The sequence below is a fragment of the Monomorium pharaonis genome, chromosome 2, assembly GCF_013373865.1.
Source record: "Monomorium pharaonis isolate MP-MQ-018 chromosome 2, ASM1337386v2, whole genome shotgun sequence".
Lineage (NCBI taxonomy): Eukaryota > Metazoa > Arthropoda > Insecta > Hymenoptera > Formicidae > Monomorium > Monomorium pharaonis.
The window spans coordinates 1,783,408-1,803,457 of record NC_050468.1 but is presented as its reverse complement, the minus strand read 5'-3'; the positions used below and the strand labels follow the sequence as shown (position 1 = coordinate 1,803,457).

The window sequence follows — 20,050 nt, the reverse complement described above, 5'->3', positions numbered from 1 at the left end:
AAACGGACACAGTGCGAAACGGACACAGTAACAAACGGACACAGACCAAATGCGCACAGAGCGAAACGGACACAGTGCGAAACGGACACAGACCAAATGCGCACAGAGCGAAACGGACACAGACCAAATGCGCACACTGCACATGCGCACGGACCAAATGCATACACGGAAAGTCGCAAACCCATGTGATGCAGTGAATGCTTTGCACGCACACACACACACACACACACACACACACACGGGGGGGTGCAAGGGGGGCCTTCGGCCCCCCTCCCGCACCCACCCCGTCCAAGTCGCTAACCTATGTGGACTTTACTCTGCTTGCAATGTACATGGATTGCATTTGGTCCGTGCGCATTTGGTCTGCGTCCGTTTCGCTCTGTGCGCATTTGGTCTGTGTCCGTTTGTTACTGTGTTCGTTTATTACTGTGTCCGTTTGGTCTGTGTCCGTTTGTTACTGTGTCCGTTTCACTCAGCCTGCTGTGTCCGTTTATTACTGTGCGCATCTGGGACGCTCCCAACTTTTATTCGTGAAGAAGAGAAATTGAATATTTTTTTTCATTGATGTATAACAAAGCACATTTGTATTTGATGTTTGTTGCAACTTCGTATCTTATTGTAGTTGAAAATTTCTTCCCTAAAATTCCCACATTTATTGAAGAATCTAGAGAATGAAAAACTTCTTCTCTGTCACATTCTTCTTGTCCGATAATATAGACATTATTAAAAGTATTTGAATATTTTGGTGTTTCCACTTTGATCAATATTTTTGAGATAATAAAAATGTTTCCATTGTGTAATTGTACTATATTATCTGGATGCTTAGTTTTCAGGATTTTTGGAGATGATCCAATCATTCAGTAAATATTTTCTTTTAATTATCATTTGTTCACCAGACTCAAGCTCATGAAGTCGGTTCACAATTTGTGTAAGTGGTTTATTGTTTGATTTAATAAATTTTTTAAATAAACCTATGTAACTCTCACCCCAAAAACCTGAAAGGTCATTCAGTGGTGTTTTAAAATGTTTAGCATCATCAGCAACGTGAATAATATTATGCCAACTTAAAACTTGACTACTTATTCCATATAAAGGAGGTAACAAATCAAAAAATTTTTGTAATAAATTATTAGCGTAATCAATTGAATCTGCAATGAGTTCTTTATTGTTTAAAATGCGACTTGCAAACATGAGCAGTAAAAAATGACGATAATGATGACTTGATAAGATGTTTTTAAATACTATAGCTCCACAATAATTGAGCATAAACTTAAACTGTGATGCCTTCCATCGACTGACATAATACATATCAATTTTTTTCCTTTGAAATTCACACGGAATATCATTGGTTAGTTGTGTCATTATAGTTTGAAGATGTTTTAAATGAACCAATTTTATGCGTGTTACTTCATTTCTCGATGTCCATTTATCCAATAACCATTTCATATTATTCAAATAAAATAAGTGCATAATCTCCAGAACTACCTGTTTGATTGGATCAACATTTTTCATCAAAATTATCGGTGAATTACAATTTTCATAATGATGTTCAGGTTGAAGTTTTTCTTTAAATGATTGTTTTGTGCGCAATTCAGCATCTGTTTGAGGATATATTCATTTTTTAGACCTTTCAATTTCTACTGATACACCTTTTGTTGTGACATCTTTTACATGCATAAAAAGTTTCAGGTACTTTACAACACCTTAAAAACGCTCTAGCAGGAGAATCAGCTACTATGGCCATAATTTCAATCGAATATTTTTTGTCGTGTAATTCTATTCCATTTTCAATTAAGTCATTTACTTCTTCTACGAAATCAGAAAAATAATTTTCAGCAGAAAGAGGTTTAGAATCTCCACAATAGATTGCTGCTACAAAAGGTTTAGCAATATAATTTGGATGATAAACTTTTACAGCAATGGGCCAAACTTGTTTTGAAGGAGCTGTGATAAACTTGCATTCCGTCAACATGTATTAAAGGAGATATATTTTCTTCAGTGTATACATCTGAAGAGATAATATTTTTAAGACCTCTCTTGATACCTAAATATGTATACTCTCCAACAATATTGTTGATGCCTGACATTTTTTGAAGTGTCCTGCAATGCATTATCCCTAATAAAGTCTCAGCAGTCTTTGGCAGTGTCGTGTAGCCTTCACTTCTTAATACATTTAGCAAATTGGTCACTGCAGTAAGTGTTATATTTGTTCGATTACATAGTGCCCAGTCGCGGATCTTTTGTTCCATTCCAATTACTTGATTGACAATTGGCGAATCAGGGATGATATCACGACAATTGGATATGTTACAATCACTGAGTATTGAATTCGGATATAAATTTATTTCCGATGAAATTTCTAAATCTTGAGAATCCATAGATTGTCCACTGATATTTAACTCGTGTTGCTCAGACTCAATCCTAACCTCACTTTCAACATTTGATGTTCTGTTTATGCCACTATTATTCTCATCATTGTACTTATCATTTAATTTTGATTTTTTTTTCTGCTGCATATATCGCCATTTTTTCACGCGTTTATATGAGTTTGATGACATAACGGAAAACTAAATACTTTTTACGTGTATATACTACAAAAGAGTTTCATGAATCTACAAGAACAAGCATCTACTAGCGTAACTTTATTTACACAGAGAAAAAGTAAGAGTGAGTAAGAGTCAAATCAACAATACGACGCTGAATCTAGCCACCTTTGGTAGCCACCCGTCGCGCTCATACCAGGGACGACATGGCATTGGGGGCATCGCGGAGCTAAACCACGACAACGAATAAAGTAAAATAAGATCATAGAGAATTAAAAATATATACGCACGCATTTTAGGTTGTTGTCTACAACAATAATGTGCAATTATTAAGGCGGCACAACAATTATTATTTTATATAGAAGCAAAATTTTATAATCTTCCTAAAAGTATTTGATAATTTTGAATTTCGACAATTTCTTGATTGAACTGTATGAAATGTCTTCATGAATTAAATAGCTTAATCAAAAAATTGTTCAATTGATCGAAGTTATTAATATTTTTAGGAAGATTACAAATTCTTCTTATATGAGAAAACGAGTGCTGATTTGACCCTTTTTTTTGTATGCATATATGTCACTTTTGTATACACTATTATTTATTTTTTTATGATAAAGTATTGATAAAAGCGTAAAGTTGTTTTAAATGTTTGAAAAAGCATTAAAATAATAAAATATAAAAAATAATTTTTCTTTTCATACATTACGTTAGTTTAAAAATTTCTTTCAAACTTCAATGAAGATTAAATGTTATGAGTTATTTTAAGCTCAAAATTATAATTTTATTTTAATAGAATATTTTATATTTCTTAATTATTTTTCTAATATTTATAATTTTCTAAAATATTATATAATAATAATAATAAAAGATAAGGACTGACTATTAAATTTTAATTATGAGCTGTGGGTAGGGGCTTTCTAATCATCAGAGTTTTTGCGAATCCAAGTAGAACCCTATGACAGAGATATATGACATTAGTATGTCCACCAAATTTTGTTATGTACATACTGGCTATCAACTTTGGCTTAATATCGGGCGGCACTTGTTTGCCAAGGTTTGGTTACCCAATATACTGCTAATATCTAATACATCGACTACAATCTTCGGCCAACTGTTGGGCCAGTCTTGGGCGTTAAGTTAAGTTTCGGCAAGCCGACGCTCGTGCCCGTATTGGGCCACTTCTCGAGTATCGGCGTTTCCTACTTGGGAATCTCGTGCTATAGGCGCCGCGCTAGAAGTTGCGTTATTTCTTTAGTCGCGTCACATTCAATAACTGCCTCTCCTGCGTATATTTTTATATTAGAACATAAAAACCTTAATTACATAATACTCAACGTATTACACGATATAAAATATAAATGCATATATATAACAAAAGTAGCATACATATACATACGTGCGTACGTACATTTTCATTGTTACAAATGCGAATATAGATTAATATAAAGCAAAATATTTTTTTAATATTTAAAACTGCAAATACAATATAACAAAATATATAATATTAAGAGAAAAGTATAAAATATAAACTGCAATAACTATTTGCATAATTATATTATTTACACTATATTCACATAGCACAATCTGATAATAAATTTTAATATAATTATATAATTTAATTTAATGAGTTTGAAAATACATTTATACGGATATATATATATATATATACAGGGTGTTTGGTAAAGATTTATGCAATTTTTATAAGCAGGTAGAGCGCATTAAGCTGAACATAAAATCCTCATCGTTTTTCCATTTTCACAATAGTTAACGAGTTATAGACTTGTAAAATTTTCTGTATTAGCCCGGCCTACCGGCAAATGCAAGCTCGCCGAGCGCCCGACCGCGGCGGCCGCCCCTCCCTAGCGCTTGAACCTTGAGATTGCTAGGCGCGCGGGGGGAGTTGTTACAACAAGCGGCAATGGCTACGCACAATGTGTACGTGTACATACATGTGTACAAAAAAATATCAGTTCTAATGCTGAAAGAAGCAATTACTAAATTTATTTTTTTTAATAAATAATAATTATTTTTAATAAAACATTTTTTTTGGTGATAGTCTTAAATGTCGTAAACTGTCACAAATTTTAAAAGAAGCTATTATCATGTGCTCAAAAACAAATTTATCCTTCTTTAAACAACATTAGAAAATTTTATCGATTAAAATGGAAATAACAATCAAATAAAATGTTTGTTTCAACTTTATATTCTTAATTAAAAATTAAATAACGAGGATATTTATATTTTTAATAAAATTAATCCTTGTGATAGACTTATAATACACGGAAAAAACTTTATGGTAAAAATTACTCTGGTAAGTAATAAACGCGTGACAAGGAGAAATTATGAAAATTTTCATTACGTTTTTCATCAAATTACGATAATATTTACATTACTTATATGATATAACTCTCTGAAATTTCTTCTTACAGTTTGTGGTTACTATCATAAATAATAAATCATACATAATTTTACTATAAAATTTTCTTCGTGTAGATTTACGAATATATGAATTTATTAAATGTTTGAAAACTTATAAACAATATTTATTTAATTCAAGAAAATTTAGTATGTAATGTATGTGTATTTGGTGTGTGTGTGTGTGTGTGTGTGTGTGTGTGTGTGTGTGTGTGTGTGTGTGGTGTATGTACGTACATACGCGAGAAAAGAATAATCACTTTGTGACAGGAAAATGAATAATCATTCCTTAGTTCGCGATTTTATATCACTATTATTTTTCATGCTGATTACTATACAATACACGCACACGTAGAAAAATATGATTCTAGTTTTAAGAAAATCAATTATTCATTTTTAATTTTATTCTTTTTTAATAATTATCTTATTTTTAATGGTTGAAAAGAATATTATATTGATAATAAACACCTCACTTTACACAAAACAAATAATGTTTAACATTTTCGTGTATGTATCACACACACACACACACACACACACCAAATACACACACATTACATACTAAAATTTTCTTGAATTAAATAAATATTGTTTATAAGTTTTCAAACATTTAATAAATTCATATATTTGTAAATCTACACGGAGAAAATTTTATAGTAAAATTATGTATGATTTATTATTTATGATAGTAACCACAAACTGTAAGAAGAAATTTCAGAGAATTATATCATATAAGTAGTGTAAATATTATCGTAATTTGATGAAGAACATAATAAAAATTTTCATAATTCCTCCTTAGCACGCGTTTACTACTTACCATAGTAATTTTTACCACAAAGTTTTTTCCGTGTATTATAAGTCTATCACAAGGATTAATTTTATTAAAAATATAAATATCCTCGTTATTTAATTTTTAATTAAGAATATAAAGATGAAACAAATTAAGAATATAAAGTTGAAACATTTTATTTGGTTGTTATTTCCATTTTAATCGATAAAATTTTCTAATGTTGTTTAAAGAAGGATAAATTTGTTTTTGAGCACATGATAATAGCTTCTTTTAAAATTTATGACAGTTTACGACATTTAAGACTATCACCAAAAAAAATGTTTTATTAAAAATAATTATTATTTATTAAAAAAAATAAATTTAGTAATTGCTTCTTTCAGCATTAGAACTGATATTTTTTTGTACACATGTATGTACACGTACACATTGTGCGTAGCCATTGCCGCTTGTTGTAACAACTCCCTCCGCGCGCCTAGCAATCTCAAGGTTCAAGCGCTAGGGAGGGGCGGCCGCCGCGGTCGGGCGCTCGGCGTGCTTGCATTTGCCGGTAGGCCGGGCTAATACAGAAAATTTTACAAGTCTATAACTCATTAACTATTGTGAAAATGGAAAAACGATGAGGATTTTATGTTCAGCTTAATGCGCTCTACCTGCTTATAAAAATTGCATAAATCTTTACCAAACACCCTGTATATATATATATATATATATACATATATATATATCCGTATAAATGTATTTTCAAACAATATATATATATGCATTTTGCAGACGACACGGGCGAATAAGTTTAATATTAGTGTTGATAGACGGGCCGGTTGTTTTCGCGCAGGCACATCACATGAGGCTTCAATAAAATATCCATTAGTAATAGGAAGGCAATCTTTGGTTCCCATACAATTTTTTTACAAATTTATGAAAACGTTAACACTTTTTATATATTTAACACGCACGCATATATTTGCATATCGTTTGCATGTATATTTGTGTATATATGTATATTTAACATAAATTAAGGAATTAAAAATAATTTGCATTTAATAATAAAAATCAACTTAAAAATGAAAAAAAAGTAAATTTTTGGAATAAAACATATTTAAATTGAAATAAAATATTTTATTTGGCGGAACTCATACAGAATACCGACATTGGTCACAAGGCTAAGGGAAAACCGTCAAAAAATCTTATCAGTATTCATTAAATACGATATTTATAAATTATTCTATTTAATACGAGAAAATATACATGCATGTTTAATATATAAAAAGTGTTAACGTTTTTATAAATTTATAAAAAAATTGTATGGGGACTAAAGATTTCCTTCCTATTGCAAAGATCTTCCTTTTAATGAAAATGTACGTACGCACTAACGTATATACATACATACATATATATATATATATATATAATGTGTGTGTGTGTGTGTGTGTGTGTGTGTGTGTGTGTGTTATATTTGCCACTTTTTTTGTAATATTAAGAAACAGTCAAATATGAAAGCAAACTTTTTTTATGTTTCTAAAGGATTTTAGAAATATTGCATTTGCAATTTTATAAAAACATGAAGCAAATATATTTCTGAAATATTTAGGATAAAAAGTTATAATTAAAATGTTAATAAAATATTTCTATACTATTTCCGATCGTTACAATATTTCACCAATGTTACATGCCGTGTGGGATGCTACTTTTGTTATATATATGCATTTATGCTTTATACCGTGTAATACGTTGAGTATTATGTAATTAATATTAATCCGTTTTTGTGTTCTAATATAAAAATATACGCAAGAAAAACAGTGATTGAATGTGACGCGACTAAAGAAATAACGCAACTTCTAGCACGGCGCCTATAGCACGAGATTATCATCTCGTTTTGCCAATAATTGAGAATAATGGAACTCATATATTTGGATGGATTTGGCTTTTAATGCTCTTTAATTTTTGTCCTTACAAAATTTTCAAAATTTTGAAAAAAAGGGGTGGGGGTGAGGTAAATTAAAAGGTTTGAAATTTTTGGAAAATCTAAATATACTATTGTAATAAAAGAGTATAAAATACCATAAAACTTTTGTATAAATTATTTTTTCATAAACCTTATATTTTCAAAGATATTCGCCAAAAACGAAAAAACGCGTTATTTTCGAGAGGTGGTTTCAATCCCTAAACATCGAGATACGCCGCTAAAAAAAAATATGAATGTAATATTTTTTTATGTTCTACAACATATCCAAAGCTCATTGAAATCGGTGAGATACAGTTCTGTCCATTCCCTTGTAAGTATAGTTGAAACGTTTTGAAGTTTAACATTTTTTAACACAACTAGTTATTAGTCGTGTTTATAATTATATAATGTTTATTTAATAAATTATAATGTATTAGGAAAAAAACAAAATTAATCTGACTATATAGGCTTATCGGGAAATTTGATAACGCTTTGTTTACGTTTTTTAAAAAGATCGATGACACTTTATGGACATTAGAAATGTTTTGCTCACGCTTATCAAAGAGTTTGATAATGTTTAAATAACGCTTCTTTAATCACTTTCTTTACGTTTTAATTTACGCTTTTTGGAAGCTTTGTTTACGCTTTTATTATTTTTACATTACATTAGATTTACCTTATTACATTTGATTTACACTTCATTTTACCGCTTCATTAACGTTTCTTCTACATTTTATTTTCAGCAATGTCTGTTTGGCTCGTGTATATACTAGGTATATAAAAAAATGAAATAAATGTAAAATTTCAATAATGTGCCCTTTTATAGCCAACTGCGAAAATCGGTTGTATGTATAGAACTAAGCTAGGTTTATAATAAAAATATAACTTAAAACAGACTTGAAAATTATTTTCAATAATTAAGTTTCAATACACGTTTTAATTAAGTTTCAATATATGTTCAATACATATTCTTATTTATTGTAGATTACACGTTAAATTATATGAAATATATAAGTAATTCAGATAGAACATATCTTTATGTAATTTATACGAAGTACGGGGTTGATAGCATGCGCGTTGAGCGGAAAGACCAGGTGGGTGAGCAGCCGACTGAACTTCCTGTTCCTAGCTGGCGAAGATAATAGCATGCGTCTAGATTGTAATAATTCGACGCATTGCGAAATAGACTTTATACGTTTCAGTTTGCTGTTTATAAACCATGATTATATCGGTTCTAATTCATTATCACTCCTCAATCCTGTTCCTATTAACGTTTCTAAATTTTATTTATTTTACACGTGAGAAATATGGTACAAAAATTCTGACTTTAATAAAAATACACCTATAAAAATATCAATTAAATATTAATTTAATTTTAAGATTGTTTTTCCGTATTTTGCATTTATCTATTCAATTATAATGTTAGAATACTGTTTTCTTTAATATTATGTTATATGTTTTTATATTTTTAATGTATTATACTCTAGTGAAAATGTATCCATAGGTACTAAATAAAAGTACTCAATTCTTATGATATATATACCGTATATATACCCACAAGGAACGTAAATATATCTTTAAAGATCGTAAGTATATCCAAGGAACATAGACATATTTCCAAAAAACATGGGCATATCTCTAAGGTTTGCATGTTCCCTTTCGGCTAGATTTTGTATACAAAAGATAGATCTTTTTGTATAATTTTTTTGTCTTATTTGAAAATATTTTTAAGATTTGCATTAGTTATGTAATTATGAGAACTATATGATTAATATATATTTATAAGCAAAGATACATAAAATTATATATCATCTTTATATGAATAAAAACATTTTGTTAGTTATTTAATTTTATAAAACATTTACATTATATAAGAAAATAATTATCAGCGTGAGTCGAAATAATATTTGCTAAGTAAATCATTCATTTAAACAAAATGTACAGACAATCTAATATAAATTAATCAATAAATTTGATCAATTTTTGATGATTTTAAAAAAAAATGGAATGATCTTTTTGTATGTATAATGTAGAAATATTCTTTCTTTGCAAACTTTTTAAATGCTTCTACATTACCCATATATTTAAACCTTTTCATAATAAAGTAAGTACATGCATAACATAAGGTGTTTGGTTGGTTATTGAATACTCAGGGATGTTTATTCAAGTATTTTTTGGAGCATTTGTCTATAGAGATATATGTATATCTTTGGGGTTCTATGGGAATTTGCCTATAAGAATATGCCCACATACATATATATATATATACATATATACAGGGTGTTTGGTAAAGATTTATGCAATTTTTATAAGCAGGTAGAGCGCATTAAGCTGAACATAAAATCCTCATCGTTTTTCCATTTTCACAATAGTTAACGAGTTATAGACTTGTAAAATTTTCTGTATTAGCCCGGCCTACCGGCAAATGCAAGCACGTCGAGCGCCCGACCGCGGCGGCCGCCCCTCCTTAGCGCTTGAACCTTGAGATTGCTAGGCGCGCGAGGGGAGTTGTTACAACAAGCGGCAATGGCTACGCACAATGTGTACGTGTACATACATGTGTAAAAAAAAATATCAGTTCTAATGCTTAAAGAAGCAATTATTAAATTTATTTTTTTTTAATAAATAATGATTATTTTTAATAAAAAATTTTTTTTGGTGATAGTCTTAAATGTCGTAAACTGTCATAAATTTACACACACACACACACACACACACACACACACACACACACACACACACACCAAATACACACACATTACATACTAAAATTTTCTTGAATTAAATAAATATTGTTTATAAGTTTTCAAACATTTAATAAATTCATATATTTGTAAATCTACACGGAGAAAATTTTATAGTAAAATTATGTATGATTTATTATTTATGATAGTAACCACGAACTGTAAGAAGAAATTTCAGAGAATTATATCATATAAGTAGTGTAAATATTATCGTAATTTGATGAAGAACATAATAAAAATTTTCATAATTCCTCCTTAGCACGCGTTTACTACTTACCATAGTAATTTTTATCACAAAGTTTTTTCCGTGTATTATAAGTCTATCACAAGGATTAATTTTATTAAAAATATAAATATCCTCGTTATTTAATTTTTAATTAAAAATATAAAGTTGAAACAAATTAAGAATATAAAGTTGAAACATTTTATTTGGTTGTTATTTCCATTTTAATCGATAAAATTTTCTAATGTTGTTTAAAGAAGGATAAATTTGTTTTTGAGCACATGATAATAGCTTCTTTTAAAATTTATGACAATTTACGACATTTAAGACTATCACCAAAAAAAATTTTTTATTAAAAATAATCATTATTTATTAAAAAAAAATAAATTTAGTAATTGCTTCTTTAAGCATTAGAACTGATATTTTTTTGTACACATGTATGTACACGTACACATTGTGCGTAGCCATTGCCGCTTGTTGTAACAACTCCCTCCGCGCGCCTAGCAATCTCAAGGTTCAAGCGCTAGGGAGGGGCGGCCGCCGCGGTCGGGCGCTCGGCGTGCTTGCATTTGCCGGTAGGCCGGGCTAATACAGAAAATTTTACAAGTCTATAACTCGTTAACTATTGTGAAAATGGAAAAACGATGAGGATTTTATGTTCAGCTTAATGCGCTCTACCTGCTTATAAAAATTGCATAAATCTTTACCAAACACCCTGTATATATATAACAGGGTGTTTAGTAAAGATTTATGCCATCTTTACAAACAGATAAAGCGCATTAAACTGAACAGAAAAGTCCTTTACCGTTTTTCCATTTTCGCAATAGTTAACGAGTTATTGATTACACAGGTCCACAAAAAAGTGGTGTTTTTTTTTAATTAGGAAAAAATAAGCCAATTCAGTAATTCTGAACTTGGATTTGAATTCAGCGAGTCAAAATACATAAGGATTAATTAGTTTGATCCGCCGAACCAACCACTTTTTTGTGTGCCTGTGTAATCAACAATTTATTAACTATTGCGAAAATTGCAAAAAGGACTGTTTCGTTTAGTTTAATGCGCTCTACCTGTTTATAAAAATTGCATACATCTTTACCAAACAATCTCTGTATATATGTGTGTGTGTGTGTGTGTGTGTGTGTGTGTGTGTGTGTGTGTGTGTGTGTGTGTGTGTAGAGAAATTAAAGATTCATAATCAACAAATTATACATACATTCACACGCGCGACTTAATGGTGATCAGATTTAAAAATTTAAATCTACAGAGAGAGTTTATTCAAGTGACGAATTCTGTGACATTGGCTTGAATAATGAAATGAGTTATAAATACGTGAATAAATGAATAAATCGATTTAAATATAAGTTGATAGTTTTATATATTGCATGTTATTTTGAAATAGTTTCAAAAAATTAATGCATGTTATTTGGGAATAGAATCAATTAATTAATAATCAAAACATCATGGATGAAAAAAACGCAGAAGATAAAAAAGGTAAATTGTTACAAATTGGAATGTCTATGTAGAAAATTGAAACTAGATATAGAAGCCCAAAAATGTATAATTTTCGGAAAAACCCTTTTTAAGTATTTTATAATTCTGGATTAAAATTTATAATTTCTGTAAATCCAAAATTATAGAATTAGAAAATGGATTTAAACAGAATGTAAATTTATATAGACAACAGACGGATACTGTGATAGAAGATTTAAATAAAGGTGAATTATAAAAAATTTAATGGCAAGTTAATTGAAAGAAACTAGATAAAAGTTTAAAAATGTAAAGTTTTTAAAGGATTTTATTGTTTGTAAAGGTTTTTACTTATTTTATTGTTTTTAAAACATGTAAAATCTAAATTATAGAGTTAGAAAATGGAATTAAAAAGGATGTCAAATTAGAAAGACAATTATAAGACAGTATAAAATTCTTAATTTTGGAAAATCTACTCTTAGAATTAAAGCTTTTATAATTAATAATTTCCAATTAAAAGCTTTTAATTATAAAATATTATTTAAAAATAATATATTTTTATTAAGTTATTATATACCATAACATTTATCAAGAGACACGGTAGTGGCTCGCGCCAAGAAAACGCGCAGCGCGAGCCCGACCGTACTTTTTACGCGAGTACGCGACTTGCGAGCACCCGAAATTATCGAATCTCAGAAACGACTAAATCGATCGAGTTCTAACTAGGCTCAATCAAAAGCTTGGAGTCGATTTGTATAAGAAAACTTTTTTTAAATAAACGTTAAAAATAAAGACAGGTATTTATATATTAATGTATTTTAAATCGTTTGTTATTTATTTCTATAAGGAAGAATACGACTTGGCATAGAAACACGGCTATAGATACAGTATTAATAAAGTATTAATAAATATTATTCCATACCTACCACGGAAAAGCGTCAGTCTATCGTGTTATGTTTTATTTTGAACTGTTAATAAATCTTGAACCATCAATATAGTATTATATGATATTATTTTACGCTGTAATATTGCTTGTATGTAAACGTTGGAGATATTAATCCATTTTTGACTGAAAAGGTAGCATATACAAATACATTTGAAATCCTAATATTTATCAGTTTCACACATTAGTAGAGGGGAGCCAGCCGTATTTATCGATTAGAAGAGCTTTTCCCCCACTATTATTCAACCATGTAATTCAACTGACAGTATTGCGTGAATGATGAAGTAGATCAGATTAATAATTTGTACATTGTAAAGCTATGAATAACAATTGACAAAGTTGGATATTGCTAAAATAAATTATTTTATTTAATTTATTATGTAAATCGAATTTTAAGCATTACTCATTTTATTTAATACTCGTACTAATTGAATTGTTTTATTTATATTATTTCTTACTTATATATATTAATTAATATATATTATATTGTATAGGTGACATAGGTGACAGCGCTTTTTATCAATAATCACATAAAAATTTATAAATACATAAATAATTAAAATTTATTTAATATAGTGATAAGAATTTAGAGAGTAATAAACACAAATCTTTTTATATTTATACCTTCGTTTATACATTATTATATTAAAATAAACTTCAACATCATTCATAATATACTTTAATATATTTTTTAATATACCTTAATATATTTAATAATATTTAAATTAAATGATAAAATATTATAATTATTTTATATTTAATAATATAAAATAATTATTTTATAATTATTTAAATAATTGTTTAAACACTTTAATTGTTTAAATTATTTAAATTGTTCGACTAAAATGTCATTAATTTTTATTAGATGCACGCACGCACGCACGCACGCACGCACGCACGCACGCACGCACGCACGCACGCACGCACGCACACACGCACACAAAAGAAGAATTTCTTCTTTTACAGACCTAATAATAATCTTATTTATATTATTTATAATAATATTTTAAAACAATCTTCTTTTATTTTCAATCTTATATTTCATGAAACATTAACCTAATCTTTAACTAGACTACTAGAATAAATAAAGCCAAAGCTAGTTGGTGTTTGCCATATAATATATTTCTTTACAAAACTTTCTCAGTACAAACGTTTCGGCACATTTTCTTCGGCCATCCTCGGTGTGTGATAATATTCATCTAATACATAATTAAAAATTCTTTCCTATGCTTAAGGTATAACGAGATATTTGTTGTTCCTTCCCATTTTGCATTTTACAATATTGCTAAAACCAGAGAGTATAAAAATTCAAGTCAACCTTATTAAAGTTAATGGAATAAATTATAGGTACCTGTTAAATAGTGAGAGTGATTTCTGTGTATCCGTGAAAGTCCTTGGTTTGCTTTCTTTATTTGTGTATGCCATTATTCGTCCTAATATTGTCGTGAAATATATTCAGCTTATAAGTTGTATAATAAATAAGAAAAGTAAAATTGTATAAACGTTTTAGTTAATAATTAAAATAATAATTATTAAAATAATGAAAATAAAAATAAAAATAAAAATAAGACTATGAAAATAAAAAGTAAAAGAACTGAAACAATAGTCTCGTCAAAGTGTTAAAATTAGTAGTAATAAAAGAAGAAAAAGTAAATAAAAAATAATTTTTACGTTAAGAATTAACAAGATGGAATAATAAATTAAAATAAATAGATAAGACTAGATTTGTCAATAGTTAAAACTTTGTACTAATTAAATGCTAGGAAATAATTCTTTATAACTTGTCAGTGTTCTTACTTCCTACGTGTTTGTGTCTTTACGGATAACTGTAGACTGATGTTTGATCGAATTTAAATATTCGGGAAGGAGTCAAGGATCGGCATATAAATACTTTTTAAGTGTTCTGTATGATTGTGTATGTTGAGACCCATCTTTTGTTTTTTTATATGCAACATTTCCGATGTCAATCTTTTTGTATAATTCGGTTCTTTATCTAAGATTTTGACTGTGTCCCAATTGAAATCATGATTAAATTCTATTCTATGGCGTGAGATAGGAAACACCAACTAGCTTTGGCTCTATCAGCATTTCAATACATCAACTAGTATTAAGTTAATACCAAGAGCCGTTATACACACTATTATTTGAATTTTAGAATAAATAAATCAACACTACAGCATCAAATAGAAAGTGATAGAGAATGGCCGCTTTACCCTTTTTTATCCTTATTTTTATCGATCCTTTTTACAGAATGATATAGTTTAGTTTACTACTATATGTCAATAGCACAATTGTGCTTGCTTCCGTGCCACGGTGAACTTCTTTTATTTACCTAATAGGTGTATTTTGTTTACGAGAAGTACGCCATGTAATGGGATAGTAAAATTGCTCTGCATGCGTGCGGACCTACTGTAATACGTAATATATTTATCTTGTGTCATGAATATCTAGCATATCCCCTTATTTTAAGGGATAATACTATTTTGGACGGTCATAAAATTGACTTTTTTTGTTTAAAATGTTCTTTATACTTTTAAAAATTGTAAACAAATACTCAGACTTCAATATCGGAAGCAAAAAATTGATTTTAGAGTTATAATAGTGGAGCGCCTCACATTGTTCCATTGTACTCATCGAGCGGCTCTAGGAGATTTGGAGTATTGAGTCTACTACATGGAGTTGGACCTTTACCTAGTAAGCCATTAATCTTTTTTTTATATCTATAGATTATTTATTTTGGTCATATTTTTTTGTATAAAAATTTATAACCATTAGTGATGCCGCACATTCATGCAGACGCCATAAGTAGTTTGTAAGTTTTTGTGTACATTGTCAGTGTTTTTATTGTGCCAAAATCTTTTTTTCTGTATATGCTAGCTACAGTCGGATCTCCCATTTAGCACACTCCCATTTAGCATACCAAAAACCTCCGTTTTAGTATACCATGTGATCACAGTCGCTGCGTGTACTCGATGCGCAGTCGTCTGCATCAGATCCGTACATACGTACTTGCCAATGCAAGAATCACATTCTAACCTCCACAATTTGAAACTGGATCTGACGACGTGTACGTACGGCCCTGTTTTGGGCGGCGCTAACACGAACCTCTCATTTATCATATCCCGTGGCTATGCTAAATGAGAGGTCCGACTGTATATCATGAGCGATAAAAAGGCAGTGTATTGTACAAAAAAGAAGCCATTTTTGGCTTGCTAGTGCAACGTGAGAACGTATTAGAGAATTGTTATTTGGTCTATTTAAGAAAGAAAAGTGAAGAACATTTATTTTATCCTGAAGTGTTGGAAATATGGTTAGAATAAATAAAATTCAGTTTGTTTTACCTGTTGACAACGCATAATTTCTTCTCATATTTTAGAAAGTATTTAACTGATATACATGAAACTTGATGTAAAGAGGCTTTGTGTAATACCCTTTTCGATTTTGAAGCCAAAAATTCAATATAAAAACCGAAAATACCAATCAAGTTGATTATAAAATGACGCCGCGGTTAGGTGGTAGGTAGAGTATTGACTCTAGTTTGATTAAGAAAGAAATGGTGAAGGAAATGCCAGGAAGAGAAAGGAAATGGAATGATGTAAAGAAGAAGATGAGAAGTAGATAAGTAATTGGAGGGAAGAAAGAGAAAGACCAGGAAAGATTTTGACAGAGAGAAAAAGAGTGGAGTGGAGGCAAAGGGAAAAATGGTAAGAAGAAAGAGTGACGTGAAAGAGGCTGGGAGAAGATGGTGAATGGAGAAGGCGCCGTGAGGTGCGAGTGGAAAATTGGAAGTAGGAGCAAAGGCTGGGAAATAGCTGCAGATGTGTTGGTGGAAATTAAATGATGAAAGGCGATTGGTGTATCGATATATCAATGCTAGATAGAACGTTGAGGAGAGAGGGTGCCAAGAGATATGTGTAGGAGGTTAAAAGAAGGAGCGAAGGACGAGAAGTGACTGTAGATGGCAGTGAGGATTGACTGATGGAAGGCGATCAGTAATCGATGTATCGATGTTAGACAAATCGATGAGGAAAGAGGTACATGTGAAAGGGTGGAAGAAAGAGCAAAAGCTGGAAGATAGCGGCAGATGACGATGGAGAGGAGAAGATAGAAGGCAAGTATTGCATTGACGTATCCGTGTTAGAAGGATCGGGGAGGAGAGAAGAGTACATGAGAGAAAGGTTAAGATTCAAGGGAATGACAGACGAGTGATCAGACAGGTGCAGGAAAAACGATAGAGAAGAAGTGGAGAAAGATAAGGAGGAATTAGTGTTTTTAAAAGGTGGTGGTAACCTTGAAAGGAATGTGCATAGAAGCATGAGAAGAGAAAGGTAAAGAAAGGAAGACAAAGAAGGAGAAAAGGTAAACAAAGAGGTGCAAAGAAAGAAGAAAGATGAAGAAAAGGGGGACAAAAGGAGAGAAAAAAGAAGAAGAGAAGGAAACAGACAAGGAGAGGAAAATAGAAAAAGAAAAAGGAAGAGGAAATAAGAAGGAATATGGAGATAAAGGAAGAGAGAATGGAGGAGCTGAAAAAGATGACTAAGGCGAGAGGAAGGCGGAGGAAAGAGGACACAAGAGAACAAAGGAGGAGAAGAGGTGCAAAGAAAAAGGAAGAAGAGGTTGAAAGAGAAAGTAAGAGAAAGAAATAAGAGAGAAGGAAACAGAAAAGAAAAGGAAAGGAAAAAACGGAAGAACAAGAGGAAAACAGATGAGGAAAAAGGAGGAGAAAGGAGAGAGGAGAAAAGAGAGCGCATCCCAGATGTGCACAGTGTAAAACAGACACCACCAATCAGATTGCTGAATTAGTTAGGGTTAGGATGAATTTATAAAATTTGATTGATGGTGTCTGTTTTACACTGTACGCATCTGGGACTCACTCAAAGAAGACACGGAAAAGAAGTGCAGGAAGGAAAAGGAAAGGAGCGCGTTTTGGAAAAAAAACAGGAGAAGAAATCAATAAAAAAGAAAAAATTACATTGTATATTTTACGTTGTATGTAGGTTTGGTACTGTTTTTGATGATGTAGAATGTTTGATGCATCTTTTGAAAACACCCCGGCAACTCTGAGGAAAATCCGGAAGAAAGATCAAATTCAAAATTAAAATGACGGATCCAACACGGCCGTTGCAAAACAAACGAAAGTAAATATTGTTCAAAATCTGTGAAATTCATATTTATATACATATTCATATACAAGGGGGTTTTCTTTACAAGGTGCACTTTGTAATTCTGTAGAGAAAAGTTCAAAATTCAAGATGGCGGATTGAATATGATCTCTGAAAACTGGATGGAAAGATATTTGCAATATATATAAATTCTTTTAAAATTTAAAACTGCGAATCAAAAAACACAGGCACACAAAAAAAGTGATTAGTCCGGCGGACCAGAGTTGTCACTCCTTATGTATTTTGACCCACTTAATCCGAATCCAAGGTCAGAATTACAAAGTTAGCTCATATTTTCTAATCTCAAAAAAAAATTTTTTAATGTTGATCCGACGGATCAGACTAGTCTATCTTTATGCATTTTGACTCGCTGAATCTAAATTTAAGGTCAGAATTGCTGAATTGGCTCATTTTTTCCTAGCCTCAAAAAAAGATCTTGTAAAAGCCGTTTGGGTAACAAATGTATAATCCAGAGCGTGCAACTTTGTGTAACCACATTACCCGGGGAAAATTCAATACGTATGACAAGTCTGAGTTTCTGTAATAAATAGCGCAGAAAATGCATTCTTTTTTCTATTATATCTAACTCTTTTATTCTTGAAGGTTCTGTGCAATGGCTTTCTCTTACGTTTCTTCCCTTTCACAGAGACATCCCGTTTGAGCGTTCAGCAGAAATCAGCCATCATGTTCACATCCCACTTACCTTGATATCGATGCTCTATCTCCTTAATGTTCTGATGAAATCTTTCTCCCTGTTCTTCATTATAATCACCTAGATTTTCTGAGAAGTAGTCAATATAAAAATCCAAGAAATGCAACTTAAGATTCATTAAATAACCTAGGTTTTTATAGTTCTTCACCATTTCCACTACTCTTTCTTTGTAATCTTGACTTTTGTGGTTTCCTAGAAAATTTTCTGTAACACTTTTGAAACTCAGTCATGCTGCTCTTTCGCCTTTATTCATTTTGATGATAAAATTGTCGTCTCTTAACATTTTACGTATTTGAGGTCCATCGAAAATTCGTTCCCGCAATTTTGCATCAGAGTTGTTGGCAAATTTTTTTCGTAAATACTGGTAGCCTTTCACCTTTTTTATTCAGAGCTTTCACTCATTGTTTTATTATTTGATATGAAGAGATGGAAGAAGAACTTTTGAAGGCTCAACTAACGGTTCATTTAAGATGTTTTTAGACTCAGGTTGCAAAGACGTCCTTGTCGGTCATTCCTTGTCGGTTCTTTTCTTATGTAATAGTTCGTTCGATCTCTACTATCCCATTCACATACGAAGCACGGATTTTTTGTGTAACCTGATTGTTGACCCAATAAAAATGTAAGAATTTCCAGATCTCCACAAATTTGTTATCTATGTTCTGTGTATTTAATTTTTTCAAGAACTGTTTTCAAATTTGTGTACTCTTCTTTTATCACTATCGAGTGCGCTACAAGAATAGAGGCATATACATTAATATTGTGCAGCAACATTGCTTTCAAACTTCTCTTAGAAGAATCGATGAATAGTCTCCACTCATCAGACTTGTAACATCCAGGTTTCAGTTTGTTCATTAATCCGAATCTTCGAGAATAAAAGAGTTATATATAATAGAAAAAGGGAGTGAATTTTCTACGCTATTTATTCACAGAAACTCAGACTTGTCATACGTATTGAATTTTTCCCGGGTAATGTGGTTACGCAAGCCTGCATGCCCCGGATTATACATTTGTGACCCAAACTGCTTTTACAAGATGTTTTTTTTTAGGTTAAGAAAAAATGAGCCAATTCAGCAATTCTGACCTTGAATTTAGATTTAGCAAATCAAAAC

General features: G+C 30.7%; 1 protein-coding gene and 1 long non-coding RNA gene across 7 annotated transcripts in view; both read left to right on the top strand.

The window, feature by feature from the left end:
• Positions 1–20,050, top strand: part of LOC105832304 — a 591,095-nt gene that overhangs the window by 136,889 nt on the left and 434,156 nt on the right. The gene's annotated exons all lie outside the window — the stretch shown is intronic.
• Positions 14,028–20,050, top strand: part of LOC118644401 — a 65,204-nt gene continuing 59,181 nt past the window's right edge. The window contains exon 1 of the long non-coding RNA XR_004962213.1: positions 14,028–15,761. This is a non-coding gene — a long non-coding RNA (uncharacterized LOC118644401). The remainder of the gene's footprint in view (positions 15,762–20,050) is intronic.